Source organism: Vicugna pacos, chromosome 11, assembly GCF_048564905.1.
Source record: "Vicugna pacos chromosome 11, VicPac4, whole genome shotgun sequence".
Lineage (NCBI taxonomy): Eukaryota > Metazoa > Chordata > Mammalia > Artiodactyla > Camelidae > Vicugna > Vicugna pacos.
This window is the reverse complement of record NC_132997.1, coordinates 83,774,445-83,790,862: the sequence shown is the minus strand read 5'-3', so window position 1 is coordinate 83,790,862 and position 16,418 is coordinate 83,774,445.

The window sequence follows — 16,418 nt, the reverse complement described above, 5'->3', positions numbered from 1 at the left end:
GCGGATGGGATGGGGGAGGAAGTCATGGTGTTTCCTAATCTTCCCCCTCACGGAGACCCAGGCAGAGCCAGGGGGGCACCGTGTCAGAGGCTCGGTTCCAAGGAGCTACCTGGAGCAGTGGCTGCCAGCAGAGCGAATCCAGAGTATAACGCATGATCTTGCGCGGATAAAGGAACCAAGAATCTAGACCGGAGCCAAGAAGATAAGAGCCAAGCAGAGTTGCGTGGGAGTGAGAAACCAAGCAGAGCCACGGCAAGCAGGAAGTGCCTGGGGTCACTTTGGCTTTGGAACCTGTCTGGTGCCCATGCAGGGGTCAGTGTGTAGGCAGCCTACGGGCACATCAAGCTGGTTTAAAATTACAGATTGTGAAACAGTCGGTGGCCGAACAAGGAGGGAGGATGTTTGGGGGCAGAGCACCACCACCAGCATAGTGAAGGTGTAGGATTTGGAATGTGTAAGCCGGCCTAACGAGGGGAGTCTGATGTGGGACCTTTGCCTCCTTAAATCCACTCTCTGACAACAATCTTCTATCCTTCCGTGTTGCCCACTCTGGATCCCCTACTTGAGCAACTACATAACCTCGTTGTTACTGTCAGTCCTCTTCCCCTGTTAGGCTTCCCCTATTCTTGCTGCTCTCAGGACCTTTTCCCCCTTCAGTTAGGCTCCATCTACATGTTCACTCACTTGCAAACACTGATGTCAGTCCCTCTTCCTCCATTGTACTCAAGTAGCAATGTTGGCTCTGGTAAACCAATCGATAGATCAATAATTGCACAGTATCTTTTTCCAGCTCTGACCTTTCTGAGCAATTCCATCTGCTTTCTTGACATTTCCACTCGAGTATCTAAAAGACTTGAAATTTAACTTACCTAAACAGCATTGATTTCTCTCAACTGACCTGCTCCTATCCAGTCTTCCTCACATCAAGAAACAATGCTGCCTTTACTAGTTACTCAAGCCAAACACTAGTTCTCTTTCGCTCAAACACGACATTCAATTTATGAATACATCGTTGGTATCTTCTTTCCAAACATACACTGAATGCATTTACTCCTCTGCATCTCCACTAAATAGCCCTGGTACAACCCACTAGCACAACAGTGTTCCAAATGATCTCCCTGCTTCTCGGGCTGCCTCCTACCTCCATTCATTTCTACACAGTAGCTGGAGTAATCATTTACAATATAAATACACTCCACTGCCTAAAACCCCCAGTGTTTTCTGATTTGAGTTTTCATGAGTCTGGCTAATTTGCCTCTTTGATCTACTTATCTCCCCTTCCTGCTATATCCCAGCCACACTGGTCTTCTTTAGGTAGCTGGAAACTGTCAAGCTTGTCATGATCTGAGACCTTTAGGGCAAAGAAGGAATGGAGGGGTGGTGTGTGGTGCTGGGGAGCCTCTAACAGGGAGGCCTGACCTTGTCTTGGGAGGCAGGGAGGATTTCCCTGAAGGAGGGACATTTGTGCTGGGACATAAAGGCTGAGCTGGACTATTATGTGAAGAGCTTTAGAAGAGCATTCCAAACAGAAAGAAAAGCATGTGCAAAGGCCCTAGGGCTGATGAGATGGTGGTGTGTTTGAGGAGGGAGACAAATATTACAAGTGGATATAAGTAAACCTGAGCAGAGGCTGGATCCTTCAATGACTTAGAAGCCACATTAAGAGTGATTTGCCTGGTGCCCAGCCTACTCATAAGGCAGGCTATTAACTAAAATCCCACTCTTAGCAATTCATTACTTTAGACGTAGGGCTTGGTCCTAGTTAAAGTGTGATAACACAGAGAAAAAATTCCTCTGATATCTTGGCGTAAATGATGTCTCTGAGAACAGGTTGTATTAGGGGAGGAGTGGATGTTTTCTCTTATGGGAGTCCTGAGCAAAAGAAAAAAGAATACTGGGAGGATACTTCTCCCTTCAGTGCATGGAGGCCCTTAGAGCAATGCCTTGATGGGAGCGGGAGAGGGAAGTATCTCCCAGTTATTCCTATTGGCCAAAGGCTTCCTTCTCTCTGGAGGGCAAGGAGCTCACGCATAGGACCTGTGCATCTGGAAGCTCTGTGTGGTCTGGAGGACCAGCTAGAGCTCAGGCCAGTGGGACAGGACCGTCTGCCAAGCTGCCCTGGTGTCTGGGTTTTTCTGTTTCCACCAATTACAGGGACAGGAAAACAGGTACTTCTTAGAGCTCCTGAGCATTTGCAAATGAGAATAACATTAGATTTGGGCCAGGTCTGCCAGACTGTTGAGCAATTCTAGACACATTATGGTTCTAGGCTTCAACTTCCTCTATCCTCTTTTGGGGCTTTCATGAGTAAAGGCTCACCTTTGTTTTTTTCTTCTGTGGTTACTTCTGTCCTCCACTGGCTGTCTTTTTTCCCTTCAGTCTCCCTCTTGCCCTTATCTCTTATTTTGCAGGTGGCTTAGAAAAGCCACTGCTCATGGTGTGTCTCTGTAGCCTCAGTTTGACCACCAGTCTTCAATCTTCAAATCTTACTTCTGGCCACACATAGAAGACTTGATTCCTGCCTGCTTCCCCATCACCTGCAGGAATAGCTGAAAGCTTCTCCCTTTAAGACAGACCTGATGAAGTATAGACCCCTCTTCCTCTCCTATTTTCCCCTGTATGAACCTATTTTCCAAACCCTGCCTCCTTTATAGGTCTTAAAGCCTCTGAGACAATGACCAAATTTCTGTCTGTGCCCTAAAAAGCAACGGCAGAGGGAGGTAGTACCAGTGTCCTTGGCCCAGACCCTTCAGTTCAGCATGATGGGCTCACAGGAGTTTGGAGGCCAACAGCTCACTTTAATGGGCAGGATGTATTTTCTAGTGATTGATCACTTCCTCCATAAATTATGGATATACATCTCTGCTGAGGCCGGTGACTTATTGAGAAGCCCTTTAAGCAGTAAATCCCCTCTCTCTCCATTCTCTGCGTAGTAATGACATATCTCAAGTCACAGAGAAATACAGGGCTGTGCTTTGCAGGGCACATTCTTAAAAAGCAAATTTTCACTTGTTAAAGCCTCAGCAGGAATACTTTGGGGAAGGGTTAGCAACTTCAGTCTGGGCGGTCTTGCTTCCCTCAGTTCTCACTTAGCAAGGAGGCCTGGCTGGGAGCCGGGCACGGATTTGTATGAATCAAAAGGCATGGCTTTAGGTTTGTTGTTGTTGATATTGTTATTTTGGAGCAAAAGAATATTGATTTGTGGGCTGAGAACAGGAAGAGAGAGAGAATAGGTATCAGAGGGAAAGGAATGCCTCCCACTCTACCCCCATACCAGTCTTCATCCCCACACAGAGATGGGGCCATGGAGGAGAAGGGCCCTGTTCTATCTACCAGAACAATCTGCCTATTTCCCATCAAAGAGCCAGAGGACCAACCTCATTCATTTCTCCTATCAAGTCAACCTCTCCCCTCTGGGCCAGTCCAGATTTCAGACGAAACAAGTGCAGACACCTGAACTGAATAATTTGATTTAAACTCTCCCATGAATGGACCACCAGATCTCACACTGTGCACACTCCCTCCCCAGCTCTCCAGGTCATACCCCATGAAGCCCATCAGTTACTCTCTCACTCTTCCAATCTTCGTCCTTCACAGAGACTACCTTCCCTTTTCCTTACCACTGGCCTTCTCCACGTTCCATCCCTGACTCATAACTCATCTGCTTTATTCAGCTGCATAAACTCTGAAAGTGGATATGTTCTCTGTGGACCCTATTTTCCCTCTTTTCCTTACCTCTTCCAATTCTTATCTATTCTCTATTAATCTTCTTATATAAGTAAATGAGATTTTTCTATGGCAGAGGAATGCAGACACCACTCAATGAAATCAGGAGGTTCATCAGAAATAGTCCTAGGGTTAAAGAATTAATTCACCAACAAGGGCTCTACAAGCATGACTCTTTTCTTGGAAGAGAGATCAACCGGAGCCTGGAAGGAGATGTTCCCAGAATTTATTGTATAGAGCAGATGAATCCCATCAGATCAAAGGGTCAGACTGCAGTGGATGCTGTGGTGCAGCCCCAGCCCTGACCCCTCTCACATTTAGGCTCGAGAGACTCGTTCTCCCAGTTGCTGCAGTGGTTGGCAGCAGACAGCTCTCAGCTGAGTTACTCTCTGAGAATTGCTCTTAGCTAAAGAGAGCTGCTCACCCAAGTTCACACTCCCTCCCTGTGGGTATCAGCTGAGGACACTGTTGTGACCATGTCAGAACGCAGTTCCTCTTTTTTTTAATTCTACTTGGTTTCCCCTACAGGTGATAGTCTTCATAACATTCTCCAATAAATCTGCATGTAAATCTCCATCTCAGAGCCCTGTACCTGGCGAACCTAGCCCATGACATCCAGTATCTACGAAAGCATCCCACAGTTTTCACAACACTGCTCAGTCACTCTTATATAGTCTGTTACCTCTTGACAAGAACTGCTTATTGCCCTGATAGCATTCTCTTATATTCTCAAAAGGCAATGTTCTTTTCTTCAGTTTGATGTTAAGCTCACCTCTTAATTCTTACTCATTATCCTAATAACGTGACTGCTCAGTTGCTGCAAAATTAAATTACACACATTGATTACACTGTGATTATGCATCTGTGAAGGATTCACCAGTATCCCCCAGTGTCCTTGCTGGGAACTACCGTAGACTGTGCACTGGTCACAAGTGTGTGTTACTCTGCTCTAGTTACCTCGTTATGCAGGCAGTGAGCTTATTTTCACTGGACATGTTCAAGCAGAGAAAGAGAAGGAAGGGGAAAGTAAACTAGTATTTACTGGCGACCTGCTGTGTGTTCACTAGCCTATGACTGCTATCAATGTTATCTCATTTTATCCCCCAGAACCACCTTATTTACAAAGTGCCATTAAGCCCTTTGACAAGTGAAGATTTTGAGGCTCAGGGAGGTTAAGAAATTTCTAAGTAACATAAGAAAATGGAGGATTTAAAGTTCCAACCAGAATTTACTTGACTCTAAATCTCACGCTTTTTCTCTTAAAACAGCTTTTATCCAGAAGCATAAGATGAATTGGGTGAGTGTGTCTCTTTTACGAGAAATGTATACCTCAGTAGATGATTTATGCATGAAGGTGGCTGCGTGGCTGTGGAGACTAATGACAAATAGTGATGATTGTGGCTTCAGATTGCCTAGACTAGCTGTGTGTCACTGGGTGAATTTCTTAATTCCTTTAAGCCTCACTTTCCCCATCTTTAGAAAAGAAATAACAGTAATGCCTAAATCATAGGGTTACCTTTAGCAATCTGAGATAAAGAATTAGGACAGGGGGCCTGGTACATAATTAGCATTCAATAAATGTAAGCTGTTTTAAGAGTTATTAATAAATAAAGATTGGACTTGATGAGTGGTTCAAAATTTAGAGTATGCACTTAAATCACTTGGCACTAAAATAAAATTACCCAGGCCCCAGTTACAGAGTTGGATAGAGTACGTCTTAGATTCAGCCCTGGCATTTGTATTTTAAAAGAAAGAGTCTTCCCACATGAATCTATTACAAATCAATGGCTAAGGACAATTCAATCAGCAGAACAATATGTTTCCTTATATTTCTGAGATGCTGTGATTCTAAAGGTGAGTATGGGCTCTTTAGAGAAAACACTGTAGATCATTCATTCTCAACAGAGGTGGTATTGCCCACAAAGGGGCAAAAATTGGTTCTTGCAGAAGGAGGGGTGGTGAAAAAAATTTTACTCTATTACTGTATAGATATAAATATAATACATAAACAGATATACAGTACATCTGTGATACTAAAATTTTACTGGAGGAGGATTAGTAGGAAAAATTGTCTAAAAGGGATCTTTTGGAGAATGATAACAGAAAAAGTCTGAGACATTGTTGTAAAGGAGTGGGTTTGATCTTAAGATTAAAGCAAAGATACATATTTCCCACCTGCCTTTCTGTTTGACTAACTCATACCCATGCCACAATTGAGTTGTGAGTAGGAAAAACAGAGTTAATTGGTAGCCCAGAGATCAAGGAAAAGAACCTTAAGAAATTCGAAGGTATCTATGGACTAAGATTTAAAGCAGACCTTTCATATTTGAGAGTTTCTTGCTTTTTCTTTGTCTTGTTTGTTTTTTAAGCCTTATAATTCTTTTACTCTTTTTTATAACCTGACTGCTGTCTGTGTGATCTAGAAGGCAGTAGTGGACAGAGGAGGCAAAGAGACCTCAAAACCAGAGGAAACAGTATTTCCTCTGGGGTCACGTATTAGAGGTTGCAGAAGTAAGCTGCAGAGAGATTGGGCATAAGTGATGTAGGAAATGCTCATTAATCAAGACTTGATTGCCTATTTCTCAAACAGCTTAGTGACAATATAGCTGGAATTTTCTTTTTCCACCAAACTCTCTCACACTAAGCATCCTGCATGAGAATTTATGGGCATCTCTCCAGTAGATTTACTGCTTTTCCTGCAAGAAAATCTACCTCCTTAAATGCTGGGCAGAGGGAACGGAGGCTGTGAAACAGGTGTGCCTGCTTGTCAGGGATCATGGCAAAGAAAATCAAATGCCAGATGTGCTATTCTCTGGAAACCATTTCTGCCAGACTGTGCTTCGTGTCAGCATATGAACCTTGAATTTTCACACTGCACATACTTATTTTAGAAAGAATGATTCTGTATACCTCTCACTTCACTCCTAAAATAAATACATACATGAATAGACATATTGTCTTTAACTGAAGTAAAAAGTAAATAATAAATGGAAAAACAATTGCAACTTATATAAGAGGAAATAGTTACTATTAATATTAATAAAATTATAAATGTTCAAAAATATGTAATCATAAGTAACAAATAAAGAAATGCCAAGACTCATAAAAATGTTCCAAGTGTCACTCCTCACTAGTAATTGAAGATACATAAGTTTAAAAATTAAAATGTATTCATCAATTCATTTCCTCAAAAAATTAAAAATAAAATCACTATGCAATCTAGCAATTTCACTTCCTGGAGTATACCCTAAAGAATTGAAAGCTGGGGCTTGAACAGATATATGTATCCCCATGTTCATAGCAATATAATTTACCATAACCAAAATGGAAAAGCAGCCAAATGTCCACTGATGGGTGAATGGATAAACAAAATGTGGTATATGGTTACAATGGATTGTACATATTAAGCATTTGCAGCTTTTTGTATATGAATGATACTAAATAAATAATAAAGAACATATAAATCAAGCAAAAAACCCAAATAATCCAATTAAAAATAAGCAAAGGAACCAAATAGACATTTTCCAAAGAAGACATACAAATGATCAATAGTTTTATGAATAAGTACTTAACATCACTAGTCATTAGGGAAATTCAAATAAAAACCCAATGAAATAGTGCCTTATACCTGTCAAAATGCTATTATCAAAAAGATAAGAGATAACAAGTGCTAGTGAGGATGTGGAGAAAAAGGAACCCTTGTGCACTATTGGTGAGAATGTAAACTTATGTAGCCAGTATGGAAAACAGTATGGTGGGTCTTCAAAAAATTAAAAAAAGAACTGCGATATGGTCCAGCAATTCTATTTCTGGCTATATGTCCAGAGGAATTGAAATCAGGATCTTGCAGAGATATCTGCACCCCAATGTTCATTGCAGCATTATTCTGAACAGCATGGAAACAACCTAAATGTCTATGGAATAAGAATGGAATGGAAAAAGAAATAAGAAAATATGGTGTATATATATATATACACACACACACACACACACACACACACACACACACACACAATGGAATACATGCAGCTTTAAAAATAAAAGAAATCTTGCCATTTGGGACAAGATAGTTGCATCTGGACTAAGGTACATTATGCTAAGTGAAATAAGCCATACACAGAAGGAAAAATGCTACATGATACCACCAGGAGGAATTTAAAATAGGCAAACTCACAGAAGCAGAGAATAGAGTGGTGGTGGCCAGGTTCTGGAGGAAGGGGTAAATGGGAAAGCATTAGCCAAAGGGTACAAAGTTTCAGGTATACAAGATGAGTAAGTCCTAGAGATCTATTGTACAGCACGGTGCCTATTGTTAAATACTGTATTGCATACTTAACAGTTTGCTAAGAGCATGGATCTCCTGTTAAGTGTTCCTTCCACGTACGCAAAATAATAAAGAGAGTGGGAGGGAAAAATATAAGCCACCAATTTCAGCTTTTAAGTCATGAAAAGTTAAAAAAAAAAGCACATTAACTTTTTGAATTTTCTTTTAAATGTGGAAAAGTTTTAAATCTTTTTCAGCTTGTTTGCAATGCTTTCTATCTAGCTGAGCCCAAAGGTATTGCTGACTTAAAAAATAATAGTAACAAAAGGAAAAGAAACGTGTAAGAGGCAAATGATAAAACTCACCTTGGAAGACATTTCAGAATAGAATTTTTCAGTAAACAGTAGGGTCATCTGCTCTAAGAGAAGACATAACACTAGTAGACAACGGGATATATGCAGTCTACTAGACGCTACTTAGCAGTACCTGGTATGAGAAGACTTAAACTCTTTGGTTACAGAATGATGGAATGAGATAAAAAGTAAACATGTGATTCTTCAATAACAACATTCCATAGCCATATTTTATTCGTAACCAGCATTTGTGAAAACCTGAAGGTACCCTGATAGTAAATGGAAACGGTCACACCTCCCCTGAAACGCTACACTCTGTGCTGTGAGGGTTAATTCCAGCAGATCTGCAATCAGGCTGAGCTGTTTTGCATGGCACTGACCCCAGATCAAGGCATGAAGCCTACTGATTAACAGTGTTGCTCTGTAATTCTGGGTCTGAGGAGTTTCAGGACTGGGTGCCAGTACTCTTTATTTGTAACAGTGAGACTAATGAGTTGCATCTGGTCTCAGTGAGATCCCTGGAGGGCTCTGCGGTTGAGGCTGGTTACTTAGCAAAAAGATGCTTACGTGATCAGGAAAATATAAAAATCCCCAGCTGAGGCTGCATTTAGGACTCCCTGGTTCCGAGGTGTTCTCTGCACATGTCAGTGGTTCCTGATATGACAAAGTATATTCTGCCAGGTCCTTACAGTGGGGGCAAGAGCAGCTTTCAGATATTTCATTGTTACTGGTTAGAAAGGCAACAGATTTCTGTATATTAATTTGTTATCCTGCAACTTTACCAAATTCATTGATGAGCTCTAGTAGTTATCTGGTAGCATCTTTAGATTTTCTATGTATAGCATCATGTCATATGCAACAGTGACAGTTTTACTTCTTTTCCAATTTGGATTCCTTTTATTTCTTTTTCCTTCTTTGATTGCTGTGGCTAGGATTTCCAAAACTATGTTGAATAAAAGTGGTGAGTGGACATCTTTGTCTTGTTCCTGATCTTAGAGAAGTGTCCATTGACAGATGAATGGATAAAGATGTGATACATACACATACAAACACACACACACACACACACAGGAATATTATACAGCCATAAAAGAATGAAACAATGCAACTTGCAGCAACATGGATGAAGAGAGAATATCATATTAAGTGAGGTAAGTCAGACAAAGACAAATATCATATGATATCACTTATATGAGGAATCTAAAAAATGATACAAATGAACTTTTACAAAACATAAGTAGACTCACAGACACAGAAAACAAACTTAACGGTTACCAAAGGGAGAAAGCTGGGGGTATAATTTAGCAGTTTGGGATTAACATATACACACTACTATATATAAAGTAGATAAAGAATAAGGACCCAATATATAGTACAAGGAACTATATTCAATATCTTGTAATAACCTATAATGGAAAAGAATCTGAAAAAGAATGTATGTGTATGTATATGTATATGTATATGTATATGTATATGTATATGTATGTGTATGTGTATGTGTGTGTGTATATATATGAATCATTTTGCCATATACCTGAAGCTAACATAATGTTATAAATCAACTATACTTCAATTAAAAAAAAAAAGAGCAGCAGCTTTCACCGGGCCACACCAGACTCCCTGCTGTGAGATAGTCTGGCTGTGATACACATCCTATATCATGCTCTTGGCTATACTGAGTATGCATTATCTGTAATGAACTGTGGATTTGTAAGTACTGTGGGTCCTTTGAATCTTCATTAGCAACTCAACCTTGTTTAACTACCACCATTATGCACAATCACACACAATAGTGCACACTGAGGTTTCTTACTGTAAATATAAGAGCCTGAAAAATCCTTTACAGTTCCTTCAAATACATAAATCAGAGGTTTAGAAAAAATTATTAATTGTACTTTGGTCCAGAATTCTGTATTACTTACTGGATACTCAGATAAATAACACGAAGAAGCAGGTTAAAATTATATTCTGTCAAAAAAAGGCAGGCAATTCTGACATGCTACAGCATGAATGAACCTTGAAGATGCCATGCTAAGTGAAATAGGCCAGTCACAAAGAGACAAACAGTGTTTGATTCTATTTATATGAGGTAACCACTGTAGTCCAATTGACAGAGACAGAAAGTAGAATGGGGGTTGCCAGGGACTGAGGAGAAGGGGGATGGAGAAAGAGTGTTTAATAGGTATGAGGTTTCAGTTGGGAAGATAAAAATAGTTCTGGAGATGGATGGTGAGGAGGGTTGCAGCACAATGTGAATGTCCTTAATACCTCTGAACTGTACACTTAAAAATAGTTACAATGGTAAATTCTGTGTTACGCATATTTTACCACAATTTAAAAAATATTTTCACTTATATTAGCAAAGTTGATTTTCCCCCCTAAAGATAACACACTGTGAGTTTGCTAAAGTACTTTTGATAGCACAACACATTGGTACAATCTTCTGAGAAAGCAATTTGTTGATACGTTTCAATGGTCCTAAAAATGTATTTATATATCATTTGACCCAATTTTCTCTCCTAGGTGATTATCATAGTTATACTCAGACTATTCTATTACTAAATGCATTGAAGCATGGTTTGTATTTTTTAAAGCAAACACTCTAAAGTTTCCAAAATTGGTTAAGGAAATAAGGATGCATTTCTACTATGGGACACTATGCAATCATTAATATTATTTATATGAGTATTTAAAGATATAGAAAAAAGTTGCCAAGATATAAATTAGTAAAAAATTATGAAACTATACTTTGTTTTGCTAAAAAGTAGCTGGTTAGCTAGCTAGAAAAAATGTTACTGTATGTCATTATCTCTTATTACATATACATATATAAAGAGCTAGGTAGATTTATAAAAGAGAATATACTTATCTTTGGGGCAGGATTACAGTTCATTTTTATTTTCATCCAAGAACTTTCCCCCCGTGTAGTTTCTATACATTCTGCCCTAAATATCTAACCCCTTGTTAATCATAATCAAGTAATGAGAGTTGTTAAACACACAAAGTATCTTTCCCATCCCATGTTTTCTAACGTCTTTCTTTTGTCAAGGTGAAAGGCAAAGCACAATCAGGTTTAGTTTGGGATAAACAGAGGCATTGGCAAAAACTTTCGAGGATTCTCTGGGCCAAGCAATGACTATTCTTGGCAGGGGAGAAATGTGGCTCTTCTAAGGTATTCGGCTGGGCAGCAGTATGGTGCCGGGAACACTGCTGCCTCTGGCACTGGAAAACTTTTGTCCCTCCAATTTTACCAGTGACTCAAAAGGGACACTGGGAAAGCCACTTCACAATCTGGGACCTCTTGGTTCTCATTATAAAACAAATTTGGGTCTTAAGGCCTTCCAAGCTCGATTGCTTTGCAATTCAATGTTATGTATTGTTCGAGGCTGGTTTGTGTCCAGGCCTGGAAAAGATTAAGCCCTGCCTTTTGTAACCAGTTTGGCACATCATTGCATGCAGCTCTTTTATTGAAAGATGGAGCAAATTTAGATTCTGCATCTTCAGGTGCTGGGATCTCCTTAGGGCTGAACTACAAGCTCAGTCCACTGAAGAATTTGCCTGAGCTTTAAACTACTGGTGTTAGGGCAACCAGAAATGGAGACTTGTGATTAAAATTCAAATTGGGTTGAGTTTCAAAGTACTTCATAAGACAGTATTGAGAAGTGGTTACATGATATAAATTAAGAAAAATCAATTAATGAGGTTGTATTTATAGTTTTTAATAACATGGGCTTTGGAGTCAGACTGGATAGGATCAAATCTGAGGTCTGCCACTTAATGGATGTGTGACTTTTGGGGAATTACCTCTCTTGAGTCTCTATTTCTTTACTCATACTATGTGGGTAACACTAGCATTTACCCCATTAAGTGACTGATTAGATTAAAGGAGATAAAACCAATAGAAATTTTTAGCACAAAGCCAGGCATATTTTAAGACTCAACAAATATTGTCAAAAAGTGGTAGCAGGTACAGAAGCTATTATATCTTTCTAATACATAGTATGTTGTATCATTAAATCCCACTCACCTCTATTCCCTCTTCAGGTGTTCATGACACTGAATAAGCAATATGCTACCATATTATCTTTCAAGAACTCAATATTCAGTGCTAGCATGAGGCTTACTTAGCAGACTATTTATGGATTTGTGTGTGTATGTATGCATATAGTTATATATGATTTTGTCCCTTGGTTCCAGTAACATAAAAAACTTCTCAGTATTTATTTGATTTTAAAAATAAAATCCACTCTACATTAATTACACATATTTTGACGTATATTCTTTCAAAGTATGTCGTGTGTGTGTGTGTGTGTGCGCGTGCAGTAATTTTGTTAGAAGGGAAAATAACTTTTTTCTTTCGTCCATTGTTAATGTATTTTTTCCTGACCTCTGATATATACTACATTTCTTTTAAAAAGAACAACCTAAATACTCCCAAATGTGACACATAAATAACTGTACATTTCTACTATGAAATGCAAAGCCATCATTAAAATGATTATTTTTTAAAGTATAGTTGATTTACAATATTGTATTAGTTTCAGGTGTACAACATAGTGATACAAATATTTAGAAGTATAGGACCATACTTAATATACCACTTAGTGAAAACATCTACATAAAATTATGTAACCAGAATAAGCTTCTTTTTAAAAAAAAGATACTTGACTAAAATATTGTTATTGTTATATATCATTACATAGATGAAAAATCAGAAAGATATATAAGTGGTCAGACAGAGGAGCAAGTCTGGTCAGCTGTTTAGGAAGAGAAACACTGGAGACTGGCATCACAGAAAACATAACAGGGGAGTGTTTCACATAAGGAAGGGTCCAAATGGTCAGATGCCACTAAGATGTCAGCTAAGGTGAGAGGAAGGATCTGCCCACTGATTTTGATGACAAGGTAACAACGCAGAGTAGACTCTTCTATTTAAATCATTTAAATAGTCCTCACTCATTGTTTAAAATTATGACAGTCAGCCATCTCCTGAGAATTAGGAAACAGTTTTTTCCCTCTAGAGTAGGAAGACTTCTCATGATTTCAAACCAAAGATTCCTGAGACGTGGTTTCAAATAAGTACAACATGTTTATCAACGAACTCTACGGTGGAGAAAACAGGCAGGCACCAAGCCCAGTGATAAAAGTTCACATCTCTCATTACGAGGCTCATGGATATTGTGCCTCTCCTGACAGGATGCACTGGGACGGACATGGCAACATTTCTGTGGGATTTCTGCTTAAATGGCAAAAATCATGATGGAACTTAGTAGAAAAACTTAGGATCTTCTACAAAGTAATTAGCTTCAATTCTTAAAAAAACAGCAAAGTCATGAAAGGCAAAGAAAGACTGAGGCAACGTTACACACTGAGAGAGACCAAACAGATATGACATGACACTTGCAATGCATGATCCTAGTTTGTGCCTCAAACCTCTAAATTATAGCATCATAATTATTTATAAATCTTGAATAGGTACACATAATTATTTTCTGAAATAAAGAGAAAATAAACTCTCAGCAGCAAATACCCACATTACTTTTCATCTTGAAATTTTGCTCGCCCTTCTCTGAAGACAAATTCTACAGATTCCACCAATGTTATGCTGGGTTATACGGGTTTACCTCCCATAAACATATAATTAGGGAAGAGTAGGCTGTTTTAAGAGGCTTTTATTATTATATTATCATGGGAGGTAGGATTTGGGGAGTACTTTTTCCTACTTATTTGAACATTGGGGAGAGAAACTTATTTTTAAAATAATTAAAGTCCATAGGAAGAAATATAATGGTAGTGTTATTATTAACAATGATAATAGCTACTCTTTACTTGCTTAATATAAACTAGGCACTATATTGAGTAATTTGCATACATTATCTTAATTAGTTTTCAAAATTCTATGAGTTAGTTATTATGTCCTTCAATTTACTTATGAAGATTATAAACTCAGAGTGGTTGAATGATTAAAATCACAAAACTATTAAGTTAAAAAAAGCTGAAATTGAACCCCCTGGCCCTTTTTGTCTCAGATTATTTGGGAAGGACATGGAAATAACACCATGCTCCGTTTCCTGAGAATGAACATCACTGAATGTCTCTCTGTAGCTCCTAATACGTTCATGCCATACAAATCAAAGCTCTGATGGTAGCCCAAAGAGTGGCCAACCAAGCCATCATCTTTTCCTTCTGTTAAACTTGTTTGGCTGCACTCACACTTGCCTTTTCCATTGTCTTTCTGCTTATGTAGTTTACGGAAATATTTCAGACTATATTCCGTTCCTAAGATTTGAATGACTCAGCTGGGATGCTGGATAGTAAGAACTACAGTGAGAACAAAAGGTAAGATTCTGAGCGCATTTCTGTGTTGATGATTCTAGATGGTGAGCCCAAAACATGACATTTATGAATCTCATACTGAATTTCATCTCACACTGAATTTTACCCTCATGTAGAGGAGAGAGGAAGAGGTGATCTAAAAGTCAAGAACAGGACTCTAACTAAGATGGCAGTGTCAGCAACTTGTGCAGAGACGTAGCTGGCACTTCTGCCTCCTAATTCATGGCCAAGGACGCTGTCAGCCAGACACTGATAACCTTCAGGGAGGCCACCAAACTGAGAACGAAAGCTAAGGCTGATGAATGATCCAACAGAATAATGGCAAGTCATCTGCTTGGCTTTTTGCTGAGTGAGCCAATGGAGATGTATTTTGTCATCACAATAATGTTGCAGCTATAATGTGGACGTCTTCACAGTACTGATCTGTACTCCTGGAAATATCCTTATACTTTTTGGATACCTTTGCAATGGGGTATGTCAAGGGAGAAGAGGGACTCAGATGTCATTCCCAAGGAAGACTTATGCTTAGAAGTTTAATATCCAATGCTGAGTTTCTCTGACATAAATCATACTGTTTCAGGGTGAGAACTAGTTGTCTACTCTTTTCAAATGTTTTCCCAACTAATGATCCTATGTGGCTTAAAATTATATTGACAGAAAAACAACTTCAGTGACGTTTAAACTAATGATACAATCCCATGGATAATTTCCTCTAAATAGCTCAGAGATGTGAATGAATGAAACGTCTATCATTGCAGGAAGCAATTTCCCTCAATGGAGTCTACCTGACAGAATCTCAATGCGTATCAGACTGGTGAAAGCTTTCAACTGAAATAAGACTCTGAAACTGGCTCTGAAGCAAAACCTCAACCCTGAGGGGAAACAGCTGTGAATATATTTAGAACTTTCCACTTTCCAGCAGCTCTTCTGTGACAAATGTCTCTTTTCTGTGCATAGTAACTTATTTTGTGAAGGAATCAAATGATATAGGTGGCTTCCACAATTCTTCTCAAGTTTCATTCCCTTCACTGTGGGTTGGCTTTCTTAATGGGTCACCATCCTGCAATGTCTTAACTATATTCCCCCAGAGGTTTATTTCTTTCTGATCTACATATGTCACAGACATACCGATGTTCATCAGGAAACAGGCACCTTAACAAACCCAATGGCAGCATCTGGGATGTTGTAATCAGAAGTAAAGTGATGCCTCCCAGATTTAAAAGTAATGCTGTACCTTTTGCTTTTGTTTCTAGCTCTATCACATCAATACTTTTGGGGTGTGTGTGTGTGTGTGTGAGTGATGGGTTTCCTTCCAACCTGGGGCAGACCTTCAGTAGACAATCCTGTTTATCTTGGTTTGCCCAAGTATTCCTTTTGTTTGTCTCCTTTCTAGGTCTTTTCTAGGAGAGGAATAACAAAAAACCTTCTGTGAGTAATTTGCAACTCAAGGGTTACAAATTAATTATACAAAATCAAGCACCTAATCTAAATGGACTAAGTTCTAGTATGTCTTCTAATACTCCTTAATAGAGTGGCTATCTGGCCTCATGCTGCTGTCATCATCACATTACTCTGTCCCTCTAAAGAAACCACAGGCACCTTATGGACAGAAGTGTTTCAGGGTCAGCCTGTCCCCTACACAGGGTTGGGTACACCAATCATTTATGTTTGATGCCCTGCAAAGGATTACTTTGTTCAATATAGACTTATGACAAATGAATGGGGTTCCAGGTGACATA